The sequence below is a fragment of the Notamacropus eugenii genome, chromosome 2 (genome assembly GCF_028372415.1).
Source record: "Notamacropus eugenii isolate mMacEug1 chromosome 2, mMacEug1.pri_v2, whole genome shotgun sequence".
NCBI classification, from domain to species: Eukaryota; Metazoa; Chordata; class Mammalia; order Diprotodontia; family Macropodidae; genus Notamacropus; species Notamacropus eugenii.
Window position 1 is genome coordinate 373,402,327 of NC_092873.1, and position 22,255 is coordinate 373,424,581.

A 22,255-nucleotide genomic window follows, 5' to 3' on the forward strand; every position below is an offset into this window, starting at 1 on the left:
AACAAGGTTTTTTTATTAAAGAGAAGCAATAGTTTGATTCAAAATATAGTATGTCACCCTGGTATAATTTTTTTATATCCCATTCATTAGTATTTGAATGAATGAGTAAACAATTCATTTATTGCAATGTGATTATTATCTCTGTATAAGACACTGTGCTAGGTACTGTGAGGAAGACCAAAATTTAGAAGACTCCTTGCCTTCCAGGAGTTTACAGTCCACCTATCATAGGTCTGTCATAAGGATTGATTATCTAGAATGATATCAATATTTGTAGTAATTGTTTTACTCCTGAAAGGGATCCAGAGAATTTTAAGTCCTACTGACAGCATGTGCTAGACTCAGATTCTAAGATTTTAATAGACGAAGCACAGTTGATTTTTTAAATCTTCATTAAAATGTTAAATCCTTTAAATACCCTTAAAAAACTTATTAGGCTCTTATTTTCATAACCTATTAGACAGTCTGCTGTTAAGAAATTGGACTTTGCATAATAGGATGTTGTTTTTCTCGAGGTTGCCACATTTGGCAAACTTTTATCTTAATGCGCCTTTTGAGAATACCAGTCTGACCTCAATCTGAGTAAAGCCTTAATAGTAGAGATGAGAGAGATGCTTGCAGGAGGTGACATGGTAATTTTTGCAGACTGGATGTTTGTTGTCGCATGTTAATCAGATTCATCATTAAAGATTTCATCTGCCACGCGAATGCATAATTGGCTATGTCTGAGAGATTGCCCTTTGTCTTGAGCAGATTGCTAAAACTGCATTAAGCATCATTAGACAAAAATGACAACCTTATTAATTTGTCCTTTATTTGTTTTCCAGCAGATTGGACCTCATTATTATGCAAACATGGCCCAGAAAGCAGCCTTAGAAGTAGCTCATTATGGTTTCTTCCCTTTAGTTCGTAGCAGATTTTTTATACTGAAAGATGCATGAAATAATTGCTAATTGAATGTACCAAATTGTACAATGCTCTCCTTCCTGTTTCTTTTCAATATGTTTTAAGTATATTGTATAACTCTATTTAGAGGCCAAAAGTTAAAGTGGTATTTAAAACCAAAAAAAGTGGACGTTAAGTGTATCTTCCTCCTAAGTACATTTTATCATCTCTTTTCCTGATCAAAATTATACAAGAATTAGAGAGAGAGTATTTAAACCTAACTTACCTATCAGTTTCCTCTTTAAAATTTAGCAGTAGGCAGAAAGTAAAGTACCTGCAAACAGATTTAAGAAGCAATCCAATTTTTCCTCACATTTTTCTTGAAATACTCAGTAAACTTCATCAGTTATATATATTCAAAAATAGTGTTTTCTAAATACCAGTTTTGAATGTTGATTTCACTTGGAAGTGATTTTAATGATTAGACTTTTAAAAAAATATATACAGTGTCATTCTTTATATCCAAGTACAGTAGATAATGAAATTCATGCATTTGGCCTTCATCTGTGGTTCAGCAATTTGGCCATAAGTGTATAATTGGTTTAAGCTGGTGGTGTTTTCCACTGATCCACAGCACATCTTCTGTAATCTGTCTGCCACTGGAGCTGATAAGACTTGGCCACAAATGAAGTTTTTGCAGTCCTAGAATTGAAATCCTCATCATTAAGGGTTTGAGTGGATTTAGCTTTATAATCTGGTTTAGAAGTTTTCAGTAGATGTACATGAAGAGAGACAAACATTGTTTTTAAAAAGATAAACTCAGAATCTTTCAGTCAACTTAAATATACTGGGCTTCTACCAAGAGTTTCATTGTGCTTTACATAACTTTTCTTTTTATTTAAAATTTTTAAAATATTTGTGATATCATGTACTGGGTCAGTAGTTTTAAAGAAAGGAATTTGTGGTGTTGTTTTTAGCTTATCAGAAGACTGGATTCTCACACAGACTACATCAAAACTAGCAAGCATTTTCTAAATAAAGCATTTGCTACTCCCAATATAAATGGTTTATATTGTGCTATTTTAACCTAAATATTTGTGTCTAAAGGCGAAAATTTTCAACAATACCTACAGCAGAACCTTCTTCCAACATTATTTACTCTGGAATAGAATTTGGTATAAATCAGGCCCATCTTGTACCCCATCCAAGAGGATTTCATTACTAAAATGCCAAAAGAAGTCATTTTAAGGTGATTTCACTTATGACTTCATTGTTCCTCCACTTTATTATACTCTATTACTATCCCTCCTGGTCTTTCAAAGGGCCAAAGAGAAAAACCTCCTGACAGTTAGACCTATGCAAAAAGAGAACATACTGCCCTTGGAGTTAGTGAGTTACCCCCTCATTGGAGATAAGCAAGGTGGGTAACCATTGGTCAAAGAATATTGTAGAGAATACCTTCTCAGCAAGTTGAAATATATGACTTCTAAAATTCCTTCTAATTCTGAGACTCCATGAACCTAAATTCTAGGGATCTAGAGATAAAAGGAACTTTAACGATGATCAAATCCTATCTCCTTCCTTTTATGTCCTCTTCTCTGCTTAAACGCATCCTTTGAAGCCCAACTGATGTACTGCTTCCTCCAGATAGCCTTCCTAACTATTCTAGTCTATGTTAATCTCTCCTTTCTCTGACAATTCTTATTATCTGTACCACATATTGTGGTTTTGTTTTAATTTGTTTTCTTGTTTAAAAAATTGTATTGTTTTATTTTGTTTTTATACTACCTTCATTTCCAGTTCTATCCTTTTCTCCTCCTCTACCCATATAAGCAATTCCTTGTGACAAAGAATGAATAACAATGAGAAAATAAGACAATTTAGCAAAACTAACCAACATGTAAGCTGATTTTAACAGAATAAGCTATGTTCCATGCCCAGTCTCCTACCTGTATAAGGAAAAGAGGGAGGTGTATTCTTTTATCTCTTCTTGGGAACTTCTTGGGAGCTTGGGAACTTGATCATTATAATTACACAACATTTAGTTTCCTTTTGTTCTTTCCATTTATATTATTACAATTATTTCTATACTATCCTGAATTCTTCACAATTCCAGTTTTTTGGAATTTAAACCTACTGCCCTATATTCTCTTACATCTCAAATGAGACATCACTTTCTTGAGGACAAAGATCATAGTCTGAATTTCTCTCTCTTTTTGATTCCCTACATGGGATACCAGATTCCAAAAAAAGTTAGAGATAAGGGCCAACTAAAGTTGAAGGTCAAATATCAGCAAAGAATTGTATAGTATATATGAGCATACTGTCACAGTAGAGGATTGTTCAGGGGACAAAATGACATCAAGAATCATAGTGACATAGTATTCATCAAGCCCAAGGATGCTAATTACTGGGGTAAACTATGACTTCCTATTTGACAAAAACTGCTGGGAAAAGTGGAAAGCAATCTGGTAGAAACTGGGTTGAGACCAGCACATACCAGTATGTAACATTATATAATGCTCAAGTTTACTGTGGATGTTTTTCCCGCCCCCTCCCCGCTCCCCTTCCCCCGCCCCCCACTAGCAATTCAGGTTGCCAGAGCTCAACTACCTACACCAGAGTTCTAGGGATACTCCTGAGGGGTTTGCGTATGATCCTAAAACTGTCAGCTTGAGCCCCCATTCCAGTGTGTTCTCCCCAACGTATGCCAATTCATATCTCTTCAGTATTAATTAAACTGTTTATATCAATTAGATTTGCAAAGGGTTATTTATTGGGAAAAAGTAACAAAAAACAAAATACAAAAATGCCTCCCTGACCCCACATACATTCTTTCTTCAATACTGTAGTTCCTTGGGCTCAAATTTAAAGTGAGAACTAGAAACATTCCTCCCACCACCATGTTCACTTCTGGGTGCAGTGTAAGTGTTAGGTGAGATCAGATCCTCCTGACTCCTGCAGTGGTGCTCTATCCACTCACTAGCTGTGTGACCTTGGGCAAGTCATTTAACCTCAATTGCCTCATCCTGGGTCATCTCCAGTCATCCTGATGAATATCTGGTCACTGGATTCAGAGGGGTCTGGAGGAAAAGTGAGGCTGGTGACCTGCACAGCTCTCCTTCACAAAGTTAAGTGCAAGTCATGTCATTATTTCTCTGATGGCATGGTCTTCTTCAGCAACGAAGGATGAACACACAGGCGTTAGGTGAGTCATTCCTCTGTTTGCAGGACATGACATCTCAGCTGCTCAAATCAGTTCGCTTCTAGGCTAGTGAAACAGGTCACTCCTCAGACCTCTCAGCAGGTATTGCTTCTAGCAAACTTCTAGCTCTTCTGACATTTTGGAGATCACAGGTCCATTCAGCTTCTAATCCTTTTTCACTTAAGAACAAAAAGGCCCCTCCTCCCTCCCACCCATAGGAGACCTAAAATGGTGCTTGCCTTACTTGCGGCAGAAGAGAACTTGGCTCAGCCAATTAAAAGACTTTTCTTTTTTTAGTAGGCCCCAGAATACCTGAGCTCTTCCATTCCACCTCATCAGGAAATTCTAGCAACAAATCTCGCACATGGGTTGGCCACATCGGGAGAGCTCTGGAAACTGGACCCTCAATAGCCCTATAAGTTCCAAGTAGATATATGACCTAAATATAAAAGCTTATATGGTAAATTATGGGAGATTAGAAGGAAGCACCCCTTTACAACACTGGCTAGAGGGAGAGGTTTTTTGTTTGTTTTACTAAATAAAGGATAAATACAAGAAGACACTCCTCCAGCCTTCTCCTTTGTGAAGGTGGGAGGTCCACAGGTGTTACACATTGCGCATGTTTTTAGACTTTTTCAATGCATGGATCAGCTGAGCTGATTTTTTTCCTCTCTAGAAATACTATTTGTTGTATGGGATGGCTGTCTGGGAGGAGGAGGAATACTTGAGATAACTATCATGATATATATAAAAAAAACCCAGAAAATCAATTTTAAAAAGCTTTACAAAGGGATAGTGATGATCATAGTAGATAAAATGGAACATTTTGATTAAATAAAATTGATATATACCCAGTAAAGGGATTACTAGATCACGAAGTTTGGAAAAATTTAGCGACTTTTCTTGCAAAATTCAAAATTCTTTTCTAGAATCATCAGACCAGTTCATACCTCTGCCAACAGTGTATTAATGTGCTTGTCTTCCTTTAGCTCTGATATGTTAGCTTTTAGGAATATCATTATTCTTTTTAAAAGTCTGAGTAAAAATACTTTCAATATCTAAAGAAATAACCTTCAATTATTTAGAAATTTATTCAGAAATCTCCATTTCTTCTCCAGGTCAGATAATTCTGATGTTGCTGTCTTTACTTTTTTTTTGAATGATCTATCAAATTTTAACACATCTAAACAAATTTAAAATATTTATAAATCTTCATTAATTAAATGATAGTTGCTAATAATACTGAAATTAAAATATTGACATCCCTGATAGAAATATTAACGATTTAAAATGGGCAAACTTACAAAGTGAAGTGAGTGAAACTAGAGCGTTGTACACAGTAACAGTAATATTGTAACAGTAATCAACTGTGCAAGACCTAGCTATTCTGATAGATACAGCGATCCATAATCATTCTAAAGGACTCATGATAAATGCTGTTTACCTCCAGAGAGAGAAATGATGAGCTTAGAGTACAGACTGAAACTTTTTTGTTTATTTTTCTTGCCTCTTTTTTTTTTTGCAAAATGGCTAATGTGGAAATATGTTTTGCATGACTTCATATGTATAATAGGCATAATATTTCTTGCCTTCCCAATGGGTGGAAGAGGGAGAGAATTTGGAACTGAAAATAAATTTTTTAAATTAAAAAATAATGCAAACTCTACAATAGAAACATAAGCAATTAGCCATCAGATGGAGCACTGACAAGATGTTTTAAGCTTCTTTAAATTGTCTAAGGAAATTATCATATACAGTTAATTTCTTTGGGACAGCCAGTCAAATGAGATTGCAGGTTCGTAGATTTAGAGTTGAAAGTCATTTAGTCCAAATTCTTCATCATCGGTGTCCATACAGTTTCTGTTTTACTCTTTGTTATATATTGAATAAATGTCCTGGAAGACTATGCATAGTTATGTTGTCTGATGAAGAGGTATTTATATTTATTTTTGAAATTTTTTCTTTCTTTATCTTTTTTTTTATTTATCTAAAAGACTTTAAAGCTTTACCCTTCACAACTTAGCATTTTCCATGCAACAATGAGGCTGCAAAGTCTGCCTTGTAATAATTACCAGTCAAGATAAAGTATGATGTATATTGTGTCTTTTTTTAATTAGTTTCAAAATTTTGTCACTTATATGGGATTTAAGTAATTAAGTGTGCATTTGGTATGACCTGCCGTCATTTAATGTTTCCTTGCCTTACTGAATTAAAACATGCAGGACTCATCAGAAAATAGTCCTGAAGAGGAAAAGAAAAAGATAGTCCTGAACAGGTTGCTTTGAAAGCCTGAAAAAAAAACCAAAAACAGCAGCTGCAGAAACCAAGAATTAAACATTGCAATTGTTTTATCTCCTAATGAGCAGTCATTGTAATAATGTTGATTGTGTCTTGGATGCAGGATACAGCTGCCTCTGTCCTCAATACAAAGTAACAAAACTGCTCTTTGTGAACAGTATGGGAAATATCTTGGCCATTGTGGGTGTGAATTCAAAACAAGGCAATATTCAATAGAAAAAGGACTCAGAGACCAATTTGTTTCCCATATTGGAACTTGTATATGTATTAAATTGAGTTGTTTGATATGATAATAATGGCTAATGTTTACATAGAGGTTTGCAGAAAATATTTCACATTATCTAATTTGATTTTTCAGTACATTTAAATATCGTAGCCATTGAACTATTTCAGTATCACTGACTAAATGTCTGATAGTCAAAGGTTACAAATAAATAAATAAAACCAAGTTCAGGGTCTGTGTCATCAACTTACTAGAAAAATATGATAGGTAATGACAATAATTTGGATTTCTTAATAAGTAAAACTAACATTGCCCCTAAGAGATTTTTGTGGTTCATAAAAAACTCCCAGAGGATAAGGAATCTTGATGACTAATACATCAACAATAATAGATTATCAGATAATAATCTAGGGATAGGGTTTAGCTGACGTAGAGAATTCCCAGACGCAGAATTTCTCTCTACTAATGAGGTTTATAGTCTTCTAGAGTTATCTAAAGCATTGAGATGTTGAGTGACTTGCCACACAATCAGTATGTTTAATGGGTATTAAATAATTCAAATGACAGTAAATTGGGATTTACCATATTCTATAGATCATATTAGTGAAGACTAAAATAGCTCAATATAGCTCAAAAAATCTAGTTGAAAGTCAAATTAAAAATTGTAGTAAATTGCAGTTGCCAACCCTGAGCCATAGAAATAATTTTAAAATATGACCAGATGACAAACTTTAAAGCCAGTGTGGTTTAGTTAATAGAATGTTAGAATTAGAAATTCAGTAAGACCTGAGTTCAAATCCTACCTGTGACATTTGCTAGCTATGTGACCCTGTGCAAGTCACTTAAGCTCTTTTTACCTTGATAACTCCCTAGCACTTATCTACTGAGTCATGATCCACATTGGTGGAGAGTCCCCCATAATATGAAATTGCAGGTTCTTTGTGTAGTTGCATGAATATCAAATACTTCATTTTTCATTGAATACTATTTTGCTTCTTTCTCAGAGAAAACTGCATTTCTCCATAGCTTTTTACTAAATATTCGTAAAGAATAAACCTTTGAAACATTTCAAGAATTCTTTAATGTGAACAAAGTACTTAATATAGTGATTCTCATATATCAAGTATGCCCAAGGAAACGAAAGTCTGTTCTGAATAACTGAAATTGCCAGATAACTGAAAGTAATCCGACAAATCTTTTCATATCTTCTCTAAGCTTCACATTTTTTTTTTTACTTGACTCTACTGTTTTTTAATCCATGTAATGCATTTACTCCCTTTGCTGAGAGACAATATTTACGCACAGATAGGTTTAGTGATTTTCCCAAGGACACCCAGCAATTCAGACTAAGGTCAAGGAGACAAATTATTGCATATATTGGGCACTGTTGGAAGGTGTGTTAATCTTTGAGTACCCTGTGGTGCCATTTTATACATTATTATCTGAGCGTGCTTGGGAAGAAAAAAAGGCAATGCTTTAGAAAACATATTTAGAATCACAAATATGCCTGCGCCCATTAGAATAGTACTTTAGTGGACTCAGAAAGCTAATACATCACTCCAAGTGCTCAACTTATTCACAGTAGGTACCTCTCTGGAAAGATATAGCCCAAGATGCTCAAAACATTCATCACCATAACTTTCTAAGGCTGCTGTGCTATGAACGTGTCTTATCACATAGAAGAAAGAAAAGAATTCTCTTAAGGCACAAACATTTTTTAAGGAGTGGGTAATAATTTACTTTATCTCAGAAGTTATTCTGTTATTGACTTGCTTTTGGAGGAGCAAATACTATCTTTTTTTCTTTCCTTTACTCCTTGTGAATTAGACAGATGCTTATACTCTTGAAAAGGAAGCACAGATCTCAAATGCTGCTTTGACACTTAAACTATGTCTTATAAACATCAGCTCCCATTCACTCATGCTTATGGAAACCGTCTGCGGCTTTCATTCTGCTCACAGCCAGGGAGAGTGTGGTAGATGCATATTTCTGTTTCAGCTTTTGTTTGAGCCGCTTCCAAAACATCGTCCTATAGGTTTTTTTGGAATCTGTTCCAAGTTCAGCTCGGATTAGGTTTCTTTGTTAGACTTGCTCTTTTAAGCATCTGGATCAGAAACTGTATACTCGTGCTGCATAGCAAAGAAACATTTGGAAACCATCAGAGAAATCATAATAGGGGATGATAGTATTGTGTGTTCTTTCTCAGTGTAGGTAAAGGTTGGAATGAAGGAGGAAGTATTGGAGTTATTGAAAAAAGGACAACTTGGTATTGTTAAACATCTTAAAATTTGGTGCAAGCCCAGTATGACGTTTGTTCTTTGGAAACGTGAACAACTGTGTATTGCTACGTTTGAAGATATTGCTTCACTGTGCATTATAGGATTGTGATGCACCCATACTTTGGTGGACTCATTGATGACAACCTATCCAGGACTTCTAATCCTGTGCAGTCCTTGTCCATGTTTTCCTACATTTAAAATCCTTCATAACCTGTATCCAGTCTACTTTTTTGGGCCTATTTCATATTAGACACCCTACCTACCCAAGATACACACATAAATGTATACATATACACACATAAATACATACAATACACATATACACACATAAATACAAATAAATATACATATAACCACACAAATACACATGTATACATACACCCCACCCCATACACACTAATTGTACCTTCCAACCAAACTGGCCTTCTTGATGTTCCCTAGATGTAGCATTCTATCTCCTGCCTCCATGCTTTTGCACAAGCTGTTCCCCCTGCCTGAAATGTCCTCCTTCTTTCTCCCTCTTCTATGACATCCTTCACTCACATGAGAGTTCTACTCCCTCAAGAGACCTTTCTTGATCTCCCAATGTTAGTAAATCTTCCTAAACCAACCTCAAATTTACTTATTTAGTTTGTTTATATTTTGTATTTACTTTACCTGTGTATATATTTTTCCTCCAGTGGAATGCAGATTCCTTTGGTCTTCGTATCTTTAGCATTTAGCCCAGTACCTTGTACATAGTAGGTACTTAATAAATGCTTGTTGAATGAATGAATGAAAAACTGTTTGATCTACCCAAAGAACTTGAGAGCAGAGCTGTTTTTTTTTTCTTCAATATATCATGGATATGAGCATGACACTTGATTTATCCATCTATGAAACATCACTAAAGTAAATTAAAAGTTTCTGCCTTATTCCAAATTTCATTCCTACACTGTAACTATTATATGCAAACTATAAAGATTTTCAAGATGTAGAGTTGGGTTTAACTTTTGTTTCTTTTCAATCCATTTTCATTCTAAGTTGGAAATCTTTATACACCCACACTACCTTTGTTATATTATTGGGAATATAGTAGCAGAGTAAAGGTAGAAAAGCAGAAATGGGTGTTGGCTTTCTGGGATAGAGATGTGGATAAGAGGATGACTCTTCTGTTGTGAGCCAAACTTTCCATTGTCCAATTCCTCCTGTGTTCTTGTTGCATGATAGTGTGCTTTCAATTCACTGATAAGTAGCTCTGTAATAGGTCTTACTTTTCACTGAGCCATACATTCCAATGGCTTCTGGCTTCTGTATCCTTTGGGATTCATATGAAGGACTTTTCCTTCCTTTTGCTCTGTTTATCAACTTTTTGATGAACTGATGACTATCTGAGAAATGACTTGTCTCTTTCAAATGGATTTAAAGGCCTTTCCTTGCCATGAACATTATTACCTCCATTGGTCTGGTGTAAAGTGGGAGTGAGGGGAGGACTTACACAATATTCTCTTTATTGTAATAATTATAGCCCATATTTCTAAAATACTGTAAGACTTGCCAAGGGTTTGCCTCACAATAACCCAATGAAGTCATGTTATTATCACCATTTTACAGATGAAAAAATACCACAGAAGTTAAGTGATTTGCTAAAAGTCAAACAGTTGATTTGGAGTAGACTTGAACTCCCATCTGCTGCCTACAAGGCTACAATGCAAAATTTTTCAACATTAACAATAACATTTTAGGTAACAATGGCATGATACAATCCATACAGCTCTGGCCTTCAAGTCTGAACAATGTAGGTTCAGGACCTACCTTTGCTATGTCCTGGCTGTGTGACTCTGGAAGAGTCACTTACCTTCTCAGTACCCCCAGGCAACTCTCTAACATGATAGGTTTCAGAACAGTTGCTGATCTACGTTGGTAGAGTGAGTTTTTTAGCTTCCTACACTACTAATTATCACAGGTTAAGACCCATCCCAGCTCTACACACACAAAAAGTCTAAAACCACTTTCCACTTCATCATGTACAGAACCCTTTACATACATTACTTCATTTCATCATTTTAAATTATGAGACAAGCAATATAGGCACTGTTTCCCTTATATGAGGAAATTAGGCTAATTGACTTGCTGAAAGTCGCAAGGTTATTAAGTGGCAGATTTGGATCTCAAAATCATGTTTCCTGATTTGAAATCCAGAGCTCTTTCTGCTCCATGTCTTTTCATTAGACAACTCCTCTGATTAAAGAGGTTATTCTAGATCTAGTCTAGAATTCAGTAGGCCACAATAGTCCTAACTACTCTTCTGGAAAGGAAGGACAATATATTATAGTAGATTATTTTCATAATGGCAGAGTCTGCCAAATTTTGTATAACTTGTATAAATGTAGCTGCGGCCCTTCAGGCCTTCAATACGTCCTGAAGTTTATTAAAATAAGAGCACGTATAACAGACCTAAATAGGATCTTAAAGAGAGGTAGAGGGTGGGGGTGGGGGTGGGAAGAGAGAAAGAAACACACATGTGGTCCCACCTCTTGCCTTCAGATAGGTGAATGACTTAAGCCTATATCCACAAATTGAATCATTTCAGTTGTATCCTGGAAAAACCATGTGAGTTGGTGGATAGCTATCTAGGTGGTGGATTCAGGGGAGGTAAGGGTTGTTTTTTTATTTCTCCGGTGGAGTTACAGCCTTGAGTGTGACCGTCTCCCATGGTCATTATCTGTCTTGTTATCATGCCTATGAATCCCCATTCTTGAAATGGACCACTGATCTTCCTACTTAGCTCACAGAAATGATGAAGGTCCTTTAAGGCCGAGCTCAATATATGCTTCTTGAAGACAGGGACTGTTTTGTCTTTGTATCTCCAGAGCCTTTCATAGAAAAGACACTTAATCAATGCTTATTGAGGTGAAATTTGATCATGGTATGTTCGCAGTGTATACATAGTGCTTTGAGCTTTTTACTGTTCAGTGACATTTCTGTACTTCTTACTTTTAAATCAGCACCTTTTTGTTGATATTCCTACATTCCCAACGTTTCAAGCACAAATTTACCTTTTCTTATTAGGCACAGAGGTCTTAAAGAAGTAGACTAGATAGATCCCCGCAGAAACTAAAGAGATGATCTTCCAGTCCTTCCCACCTTAATAATCTCCACCTTAAGGACATTGCTTTAAAACACAATGTCTGAAATGTATGCAGCCAATGAAGGTTTTTATTGATTGATATAAATATGTATGGCTTTGTTCAGCAAAATACTGCAAGTAGGAATTACTGGAGTATGTAATACATTATCTTATTACACTCATTTTATGGAAGCTGAGCCTGATGGGACAGTGGTGGGAGAACTCATTCCAGCTTTCTGGAAAAGCGATTAATTCTGCCGCATATGTAACAGCCATGCCTTGGATCGCACTGGAGTGAGGGCTGGCACCCCTTCCCCTTTTATTAAAACAAAAATGCAGCTGCCGACCAGAAGTGCAGCTCTACAAGCAAGGCTTTCATCATGTCGCTAAGAGATTCATATCCAAGGTTGACATCATTTCACTTAGGGCCCTTTCCTTATTAGAGTTTGGAATTTCAAGCTTGTTTATTGAATAGCTGAGGCTGGGGACTCAATCGCCAAACTCAAATCCACTTATTTTCCTATACTGTGATGATAAGTGGATGAGGTGTGCTGGAAAATATATTTTTAGATTTTACTGCTGAAGGAATTATTTTAATTGTCAAGTACATTTTGTCTTAAAGAAAATGACCTCGGGGTTTTTTTTTTCTTTCTATCATGCAGTGTCATCATTTCTTTGCTTTCTGTCTCTCTCTAATGTCTTTCTGTTTCTCTGTTTCTTTCTTTGTCTCTCTCACTCTCTCCCCACTTTGTTCTCTCCTATCCTTTTCCTTTCTTGTATTCCCCCACCTCTCTTTTTCATTCTCTGTACCCCTCCAAACCTCGGAGTTTCATTTCTGCTGGCTGTGGAGGATTTGTGAAACTAGTGGCTCAGGCTTTTGCCTGGTCCTTGTAGCAATTCTCCTGTGGATCTAGTCTGCTTCTCGTCAGTCTCTAAAGGGGGTAATTCCTTGGGGCACGGGGCATTCAACAGTGTTTACAAAAATTCTAACTCTCAGTGTAGCCTGTGTGTTAAAGGGCCCTCTTAATCGGTAATCCAATCTTTTTTATTGCCGTGCATCTTTTATTGTAAAAACGAAAATTGGCAGAATGCTTTTTATCTAGAATTTAATGTAAATTCTATAAAAAGCAGAATTGACATTTTATAGTTAAACAAAGACACTTTACAAAGACGTTCATGAAACAAAAAGGTCCAACTGCAATATATTTTATATTTTTAATTTCTCGTGTTTCAGGTTGGGGGCATTTTATCTCTTCCTTTTCCATTATATCATAGTCTATTGGCCTTCACTTTTGACCTCAGTAAAAATCACGGTAATGAAGACCATTGAATCGGTACACTGTAGTGTGTCTTCCCATGTTCTCTACATTCTATGCAATTTGCATGCTTGCTAGTAGGCAATTTTTTATTATTAGTCTGTGTTGGGGCTCATTTTATGATTTAGGATGAAAGTAAAATCATAAATCAACCAGAGAAATGACTGGGATAGCACTCTCAGACGCTTTTCTTTAAAGGCAGTTTCAGTTGTGTTTACAGTAACACTTGGGGGGAGAAAGGGGGAACAAATTCCAAAGATAAAAGCCCTTGTTATTCCATACAATAGATATAGTTACAGATACATACTGTGGGAGAGAGAAAATGCAAACAGATCTGTAAACAAATCATTTTGATAAAATGTTACATATGGCAATGATACTAAATTAACATCAATCATATTGCAATATTTTCCTAATTGTGGTAAGTCGGCATATTTTTTCCCATTCTACATTTACGTGTAAGTGAACAGTGATGGATGTCCCCTTTAGAGAAATAGCATCACAAATGCTAATATCCCCTGCTACATGTATGTAGTATCTTATGTTTTTCATCATCATTAACAACAACGACAAAAAATTACATAGGAGACTAAGTGAATGTACTAGGTCAGATATTGAGTAGTTAAAATAGATAGAATTCCCTGCCTGTTGAAAATTTGACTCTAAGTTCTTTATAGACGTAATCATCTAGTGATCTCATCTGAAGTCAGTTAAGATGCTTCTCACTAACAGATGCAGTGAACATACAGAGAAAGTAGCTTTGACTCTGCTTAGTATCCATGACCAGAGAATGAATTCAAACCCAGAATTCTGCTGACCATTACACTTACAACATGCTATATCCTTACTATATTCTGGTACAGAATTATTTTTAAAGATATACTTATGTCCTATTGAGCATATAACACACATTAACAGTAGTGTTTCTTGAATGGATCACTATCATCATTAATATAATTATGATAGATGACAGCATCAGCTATCATTTATATTATGCTTTAAAATTTATAAAGCATTTTCCCTTTAGGACACCCCAATAAGGTAGATGCTGAAAGCTCAATTATACTCATTTTATAGGCAAGGAAACTCAGTTTAGGGGTTCAGTGATTTGCCCATGGTCACAAAGCATGAGTGCATTAGAGCTGAGATTCAAACCCTTACCCCTGATACCAAGTCTAATGCTCTTGCCACTGTACCACACTATTTTTCAGAGTAAAAGTGAAAACATTTTTATATAATGCTTGAAAATTCACAAAGTGCTTCCTTCTCAGCATCCCTGTGAGATAAATGGTTTAACTATGATAGGAAATTATGAAGAAAAAGAATACCAAATGTTAAAGTTTGTATAGCACTTTATGTACATTTTCTTATTTGACCCCCACAACAATCCCGCCAGGTGGATTATTATTACCCCATTTTACACAAAAGGAAACTGAGGGCTAGAGAAATGAGGCAATTTGACTATGGTCACATAGGTAGTAAAGAGCCATACCAGATTTTGAACCCAGGTTTTCTGGGTGTAAACCTAGGGTGCTTTTAGGTACACCACAGCTGCCACTAATTTGATAGCTTTTGAAGAGGCGGCACCTGTGCCCCCAGGGAAGAAGGCTCATCGTTGGTCAGATTTGTGAACTACCCCTGCCCTCATGCTGGTAATTGACGAAATAGGTCTGCTAAGAATCAGTCCGTAAATGTGAAGTTTCCACGCATCATCCTCTGTACCTGGAATTCTCTCCCTCCTCATCCACCTCTGCTTCTCAAAATCCTTATCTTTGTTCAAGTTCTGTTCAAGTATAACCTTCCTATAGAAGGATTTTCCTGTTCACTCCACCTGCCCACCCATCCCCAGTTATTAATATTCCCTCCTTCCTCAAATTACCTCTTATTTACTTGTCTTCATAAGAGGGGTATCCTTCCCTCCCCTCAGTAGACCCCCTCAGGTACTTTTTCATATTTGTTATAGTATGGTGCCTTCCATGTGGTAGTCCCTTAATAAGTGATTGTTGAATAAAGCTAAATAGTGGAGTGGAGTTCGGAAGTGCAGAAGGTGGAGAGTTAGTGTTGAGTTTGAGTAGCTGTAGAGAATGATTTAAGGTGATCAATCAGCAAGCATTTATGAAGCCCTTACTGTATGCCACAATTGTATAGAAACTAAAGGAGGGTGAATCAGTGCATTGTCAGTGAGTGAGTGGAGGTGGTCTGTGACTGAGTGAAGGACAACTTGAGGTTGAAGTTCCATGTGTGGACGTATGAAGGAAATTCCTGCTTCTTGAGTTGGAAGTGCAGGGGACAGTGAGTTTTAGAACATGGCAGAAGTAACCATCTCCAAGTTTTATAGAGCCAGAGAGATTTTGTGGCCAGGATCTTAGTGCCAAGTCCTTACCAAGAATTTTGGGAGCTGTAATGACATCTTAAAAAATCTTCACTGCGTCCTACCATCCCCTCAAGCTATCATTCTATATCTCTCTTCTCTTTCTCAGCCAAACTCCTAAACAAAGCTTCCCACATTCAATGCCTCAAATTCTTTCCCTCTCATTCCTCAACCCTTTGAAAACTGTCTTCTAACTGAATCACATGACTAAATCTCTTTTCAAAGTTACCAATGATCTCTGAAATGCTAGATTCGATGGTTTTTCTCAATCTTCCTTCTCAGTCTAACTTCTGCTTATGAAATTGTTGACCACTCTCTAATACTGAATATTCTTTCTACTCTGGATCATCTTTGAGACACTACTTTCTCCTGGTTCTCCTCCTACCTGTCCAACTATTTCTTCTCATTCTCCTTTACTGGCCCATCATCCATGTCATACATCCATGTCACACAGAGGCAGTTCTGGGCAGGCCATTTTCTCTTTTCTCTTTACATTCTGTCATTTAGTGACCTCATCAGCTCTCATAAGTATCCTTTATAGATGATTCACAAATCTTTATATCGAGCACCAGTCTCTCCTCTGACCTTAAGATCTTCATCACCAATGAATTGTCCATTGAACATTTCAAATTGGCTATCCCAAAGACATCTCAAATTCATTATGTCCAAAACAGAACCCATTCTCTTTCTTCCCCAATTCTCTTCCAAATGTTTTGTAGTTTCTTTGATAGTACCCACTGTCAATTCTCATCTCCAAAGTTTGTAACCTCAGCATTGTCTTTGATTTCTGTCTTTTACTTCCACATATACAATCAGTTGCCAGATTTTGCTTTTTCTAATTTGAACTTTCTTGTATATGACCACTTATTGTACATAGCCACAACCTTAATTCAGGCTGTCATCACCTCTCTTGTGGCTGTTATAACTGCTTCCTAATTGGTCTCCCTGCCACAAGTCCATCCCCATGTCAGTAATCCTCCCAACTGGTGCCAAAGTGATTTTCCTTAAGTACGAGTCTGACCATATCATTCCGCTACTCAACAATCTCCTATTGCCTCTAGGATAAAATATAGCCTGTCTTTTAAAACTCTTCACAAACTGACCTTAACCTATCTTTCCATGCCTATTGCACATTGCTTACCTTCCTATACCCCATGATCCAGAAAAGGTTGCTTTTCTCTACTTCACACATGAAATTCCATTTCTCATCATCATGTCTTTTTATTGGTTGTCCCCCATTCTTGGAGTGTCCTCTCCCCTCACCTCTGCTTCATCGAGTCTCTCTTCCTTCAAGAAATGACTCTAGAACCACTTTCTATGTGAAACCTTTCCAGATCCTCCCCAATTCCTAGTGTTCTCTCTTCTAAACTACCTTGTGGTTAACTACTTTGTATTTATTTCTGTATATACTTACATATGTACATGTTTCCCCCTAGAATGTCACAGAGATCACTTCATTCTTTGTATTCATAGCCCCAGTGCCCGGCAAAATACCTCACACACAATAAGAATAAATGTCTGTTGATTGGTTGACTGGTATGGTCCACAGTAGTCTAGCTCCCCAGGCTCACCCAGATGTGTATGTGTACATATGGTTGTCCATGCTTGTATATAAGAAAAGCTGGAATTAGACCTCAGACCTCTAAACTGCTTGATACTCCCAAGTCTCAAGAAAATATGAAGACCAGTAGTGTGCAAGGTGTGAAGTTGGGCAGTTGCTCAGGTTCTTTCCAGCTGAAGGAAACAAGAGTGACTTTAAAGGATTTCCTCTTCTTAGGTACCCTCTTTCAGTGGTATACCAATGCAGTGAAATTCACTTTTAAATTTGTTCGAAAAACTAATAAAATAAATACTTCACATAGAAAAATAAAAATGTGAAGAAAAGTATTTAATATACTCTGAGATAATGTAATGTTGAAGGAGCTATCATATGAAAGGGAGAAAATAATTTTTAATCAAAGTACCCACAGGGGGAAAAAAATCACTTGAGGGCCTCATAAGCAAAAGGCAACGTACAGTAATTTACTTTTCTGGATATCCAAAATACAAACAAGAGAGAAACACACAATGTCCTCAACCATTTTTAAAAATTAATAATGTAGAATCTAAAACTCTTCAATAAATGCAGCAAATAATTTCAAAATACTTCATGACACATCATGTTATGTGAGGGAACCTCAAATACTGACTATAAAGGTCCTGCAGCCTGTGACACAGATACCTGAGAGAGAACAGAGAAAGACTAAGAAAGTATACCATTGATTGACGTTATGTGACAGAGTCATCATCATCTAGGCTTTGGGTATAATCTGTGCCTCATACCTCAGCTTACCATCCAGCCCAACTACAAGATTTCCCCAGGGACACATAACAACAGAGGGAAACACAAATACAGATAACAGGAAAAATGGCCCAAGTATCCAGACACCTCAAGGTTGCATTCTTTAGCAACAAGGAGGTCTCACCAAGCTCCCTTGCTCCTACCCTTGTCACACTCAGCTCTTTAGCCACAGTATAAGGACCAGTTTAAAAAATTGCTGCTCTGGGAGCTGGGTGCTTTCTATTTTTATATATTATACATGGGCAATACTGGTATAGGAGAAGAGCTTATGCCTTGTTACCCCAATTCAACAAGTATTTATTGGTCTACTTTATTCAAGGCACCATGTCTGGCCCCAGCGATACCCAAAACAAAACAAAAACCCTACTGACTACCCTCAAGTCTGTTACATTCTACTGAAGACACATTGTCCAATATGTGTACAGATATGTAAATACAAGATAATTTGGGCAAAGAGAGGGCATTAACAATAGAGGAGAATCATGAAAAGTTTTCTGTAGGAGGTGGTACCTAGTTGAACCTTAAAAGAAGCTAGTGATTCTAAGAGATAGAAGAGAAAGGAGAGCATTTCAAACATGAAGATAGGAGATGGGATGCTAAGTAATAGAATAGGCTAGTTTGGCTAGACCATATCATGGGGAGTTATGTGAAATAGGGTTATGAAGGTAACTGGGACTCAGATTGTAGGAAGCTTTAGATGCAGTTCAAGGACCCTAAAGACAAGAGCAAGTGAAGATTTTTTAAAGCATAAAAGAACTATATTCAAATGGATATAAATAATATAACCAAACATAAAAAACATAAATTTGATAAATCTTTTCCCAAGCAACCCACTCTGACTTAAATAATCTTTTCTTACCCTAAAATTGACCTTTTGCACCTAAAATAACTTTATCTTCAAAATCTCCATCTTTTTTTCTTCTGAGTTTCCTTTCTAAAACATCTTTCCCAAATCTCTTTCACACCCCTTATATTTTCACTAGTGAGGGAAAAAAGGATTTTAAGATATTACACAATGAATCAAGGATGACATAGGATCATACATAGATTTAGAGCTAGAAAAAACCTTAATGGGATGAATGTGATATGGAAACCATCAAAATTAATTCAATTTTATGTTGCATGAAGAGAAACACAAGGTCCAGGAGTAACCAAGCATGAGAGAAGGAGCACCCAGGAGTGGAAAAAGTGTCCCAGCAGTGTCTTCTAAAGGGAGTCAGGTTTCTGTAAGAACTAGAAGATGAAAAAAGCGTGAGTTGAAAGGGAGTTTGTTAACAGGGAAGCAATAATTCCAGAGGACTTAATGGATTGAGATGATACCAAAGACTGTAGAATGGAGGGATAGGCTTGAGTCTAGGAGGAGAGGTAGCAAGGATAAGACACTTTTTACTCCAGCCTACAGATTCTGAATCAGTGAGTTTGCTAGTCAATGAACTAGTGGATTGAGGATCCAATCCCCAGGGTCTTGGAATGATCAAGTACAGCAAAGGTATGGAGATAGTGATGTCAACTTCTGTGACTTGTCCTTCCAAACATTAGGGTATGGATGTTGGATGGAGATAGGGAGTTTTTTCTAGTTTTCCGAGTCAATAAATGCATGATATTTGGAAACCCTATGTATAATTGAATGCATACTTGGTGCCAGTTCCTTATCCTCTTACCAAGATGGAATGGGTTGGAGTACATCAGATAATACCCCATTACAGAGTAAGCACTCACCTCCTAATCTCTGAGTCCCAGGAAGCAGAGATTCTCTAATACCTTTGGCATCTTGAGGCTCAGAATCTAATGAATCTGCTGGTGGGCATTACAGTTGTCAGTGCCTCTCCAACTGACTATGGCTGACCAGTCACCTTCCCCCAGTCAGCTGTTTAGCCACCACAGAGATCCCCTGTGCAGCTCAGGTCTCCTTGTAGTTTCTTCCTGTACATCCTCTCAAAGGATTTGCTTGTCTTAACCACCATTTCAGTTATTCCCAGTGTCTGTTTTTTACCTTCAGTGTTCTACCAGGAGAGATCAACAGTCAGCAAGAGGCCCCTCAATCTGGACCAAAGCCCTGAATTTAAAAGTTATATTCCTAAGGAACCTCTCCTTACTCCTGTAAACAACATTCCCTGGTTTGATGTCTTTGTAATGAATAATATAGTAAGCTCTTTCCCTAGGTTATCTTAACTCAAGAATTCAGCCACTGCAGTGGAATCTTGGAAGAGGCAGAGATTAGACATTAGACAGGTTCAGGGAAAATGCTCCAATGCTGCCAGAGACATAGTGCCCCAGCACTATTCCTACTAAAGCTATGTTGACCATCCATAAAAATACCCAGCCTATACCAGTTCAGCAGAGTGGTTTTCTAAAGTACCATTTCTGCTCTCCAGGATTTCTCCTTTCAGTAGTGACAACTGTATCAGAGATATTTTCTTCTGGCATATAGTACATTCTGAGGTCTCAGAATTAATCAGTATTTGCAACTGTTTGATTTGCCTAGCCCCTGACAGATACTACCTGGGACATGTAGGGAGAGGGGAATGCCTTCTTTCCCTGCCTCTGGTAGTCTCCTTTCCCTTACTGGATAATATTTACTCCACTGAGCAAAGTAATTGAGTCCTCCATGCAGAAGTACCAATTACAGTAAACCTGTCTGTGAATAAATTCTGAGAGATGAATCTTTGGCTAACCTCTCCTAATGTCTTCAGTCTCAGGGTTCCCCTACCTTCAATTTCCTTCATGGTCCTAATCTAGAATCCACCAACTCTGACAGGCTAGATGATTAGAGGGGGCCCAACTGGGAGTACAGACTGTGATAAAACTACGCGCTGCTGCTGGGGCACTGTACTTGCTAGCTGACCCTTAGCTCTATACATTCTGAGCTCTCTTGCCTCTCGTGTGACTCCATGTAGTCTACTTGGTCTCAAGTCCACCCCCTCTTCCCAAATCACAGACAGTAGCCTCTCCAGGATCCCAAGATCCTGTTAGCTGTTATAAATGCAGTAACTATCTATAATCTCCGTCAGAGAAGCTTTAGATGCCATTGTTACATTAGTTGGTCCGTCAGCTGTGTTGTTCTTTGAATGGTTGTTGTTGTTCAGTAGTTTTAGTCATGTCTGACTCTTTGTGACCTTAGAACTGCCAATTAGCTAGGTACTGGATGCCTTGGAGGTAGTGCTTTATGTTCTTATTCAAGTTATTTTTAAAGAACTGCATCTCAGGGGCTAGGGCCCAGTGCACCCGCAATCTGGAAAATCTGTTTAAAAATGTTTGGCCCTCCCCTTCATACCAGAGAAGAAGTATGAATTATTATGGTATTAAAAGATAAGATACGTTGATGTTATACAATACTATACAAATATTTTATGTATTTCTGAATTTTTAAGCTTTTTCTGTGTCATCTGCTAGCCTTCAAATGTCATCTGCAGCTTCCCCAAAACTCCCCCCAAATTCTCATTTAATTTTTCATGCCAACCCGTGATATATATAGAAAGTTGCTCTGGGAAAAGTTGCAATGTGGAATGTGTATTTCCTTCAGTAATCCCCCTTCCTATTGGATAAATGTCTCTCAACGAATGGAATTCCTTCATATGTGTTAACAAAGCATGTCCTCTTTGTAGAAGTGCTGTTGTCAGCTGCTTGCCATCTGCAATAGGGATGGTACTTCCAAATGTCCAGAAATCCCACCTTAAACTGACAGTGTTTCCCTATTAGGTCATGGGGAATGGCCTAATCCAGAGAGTACCACCCCACTCCCGAAAGAAATCTGCATGCAATATAAACAAACTTTGCCAGGTCTTTTGAAAATGTTCACCGTCATGTCTAAAACACAATCTTCACATGGGTGTGCTGCCCTGCAAAACAAAGATAGAGAAACAAAGGCAGACTTAAGCTTGTACAGCTGATGTATTGGTGGAGCTGCCATATTCTCCTGTATAGGACATTCCTGCTACACCACAACATGAGTTATTACTTTACTGCAGTTCTACACCAGTAAGTGAATAATTTTCATCAGACCCTCTGTGATTAAATGGTCAGGATAGAGTATATGGTACTAGTGTTACTGTCATGGTCCCACACTTGCTGATTACAAGAATCTTTAGACTTCTGACACAGGCATACCTGAGATAGTTGGGAAAGGTTCAGAAAGTATTGTCCAGGGTACAGCTACAAACGTTGCCTAAAGACCTCAGGCAGCTTAAAGCATAGGCCAGTGCATTACAAGTCAGCAAGCATTTATTAG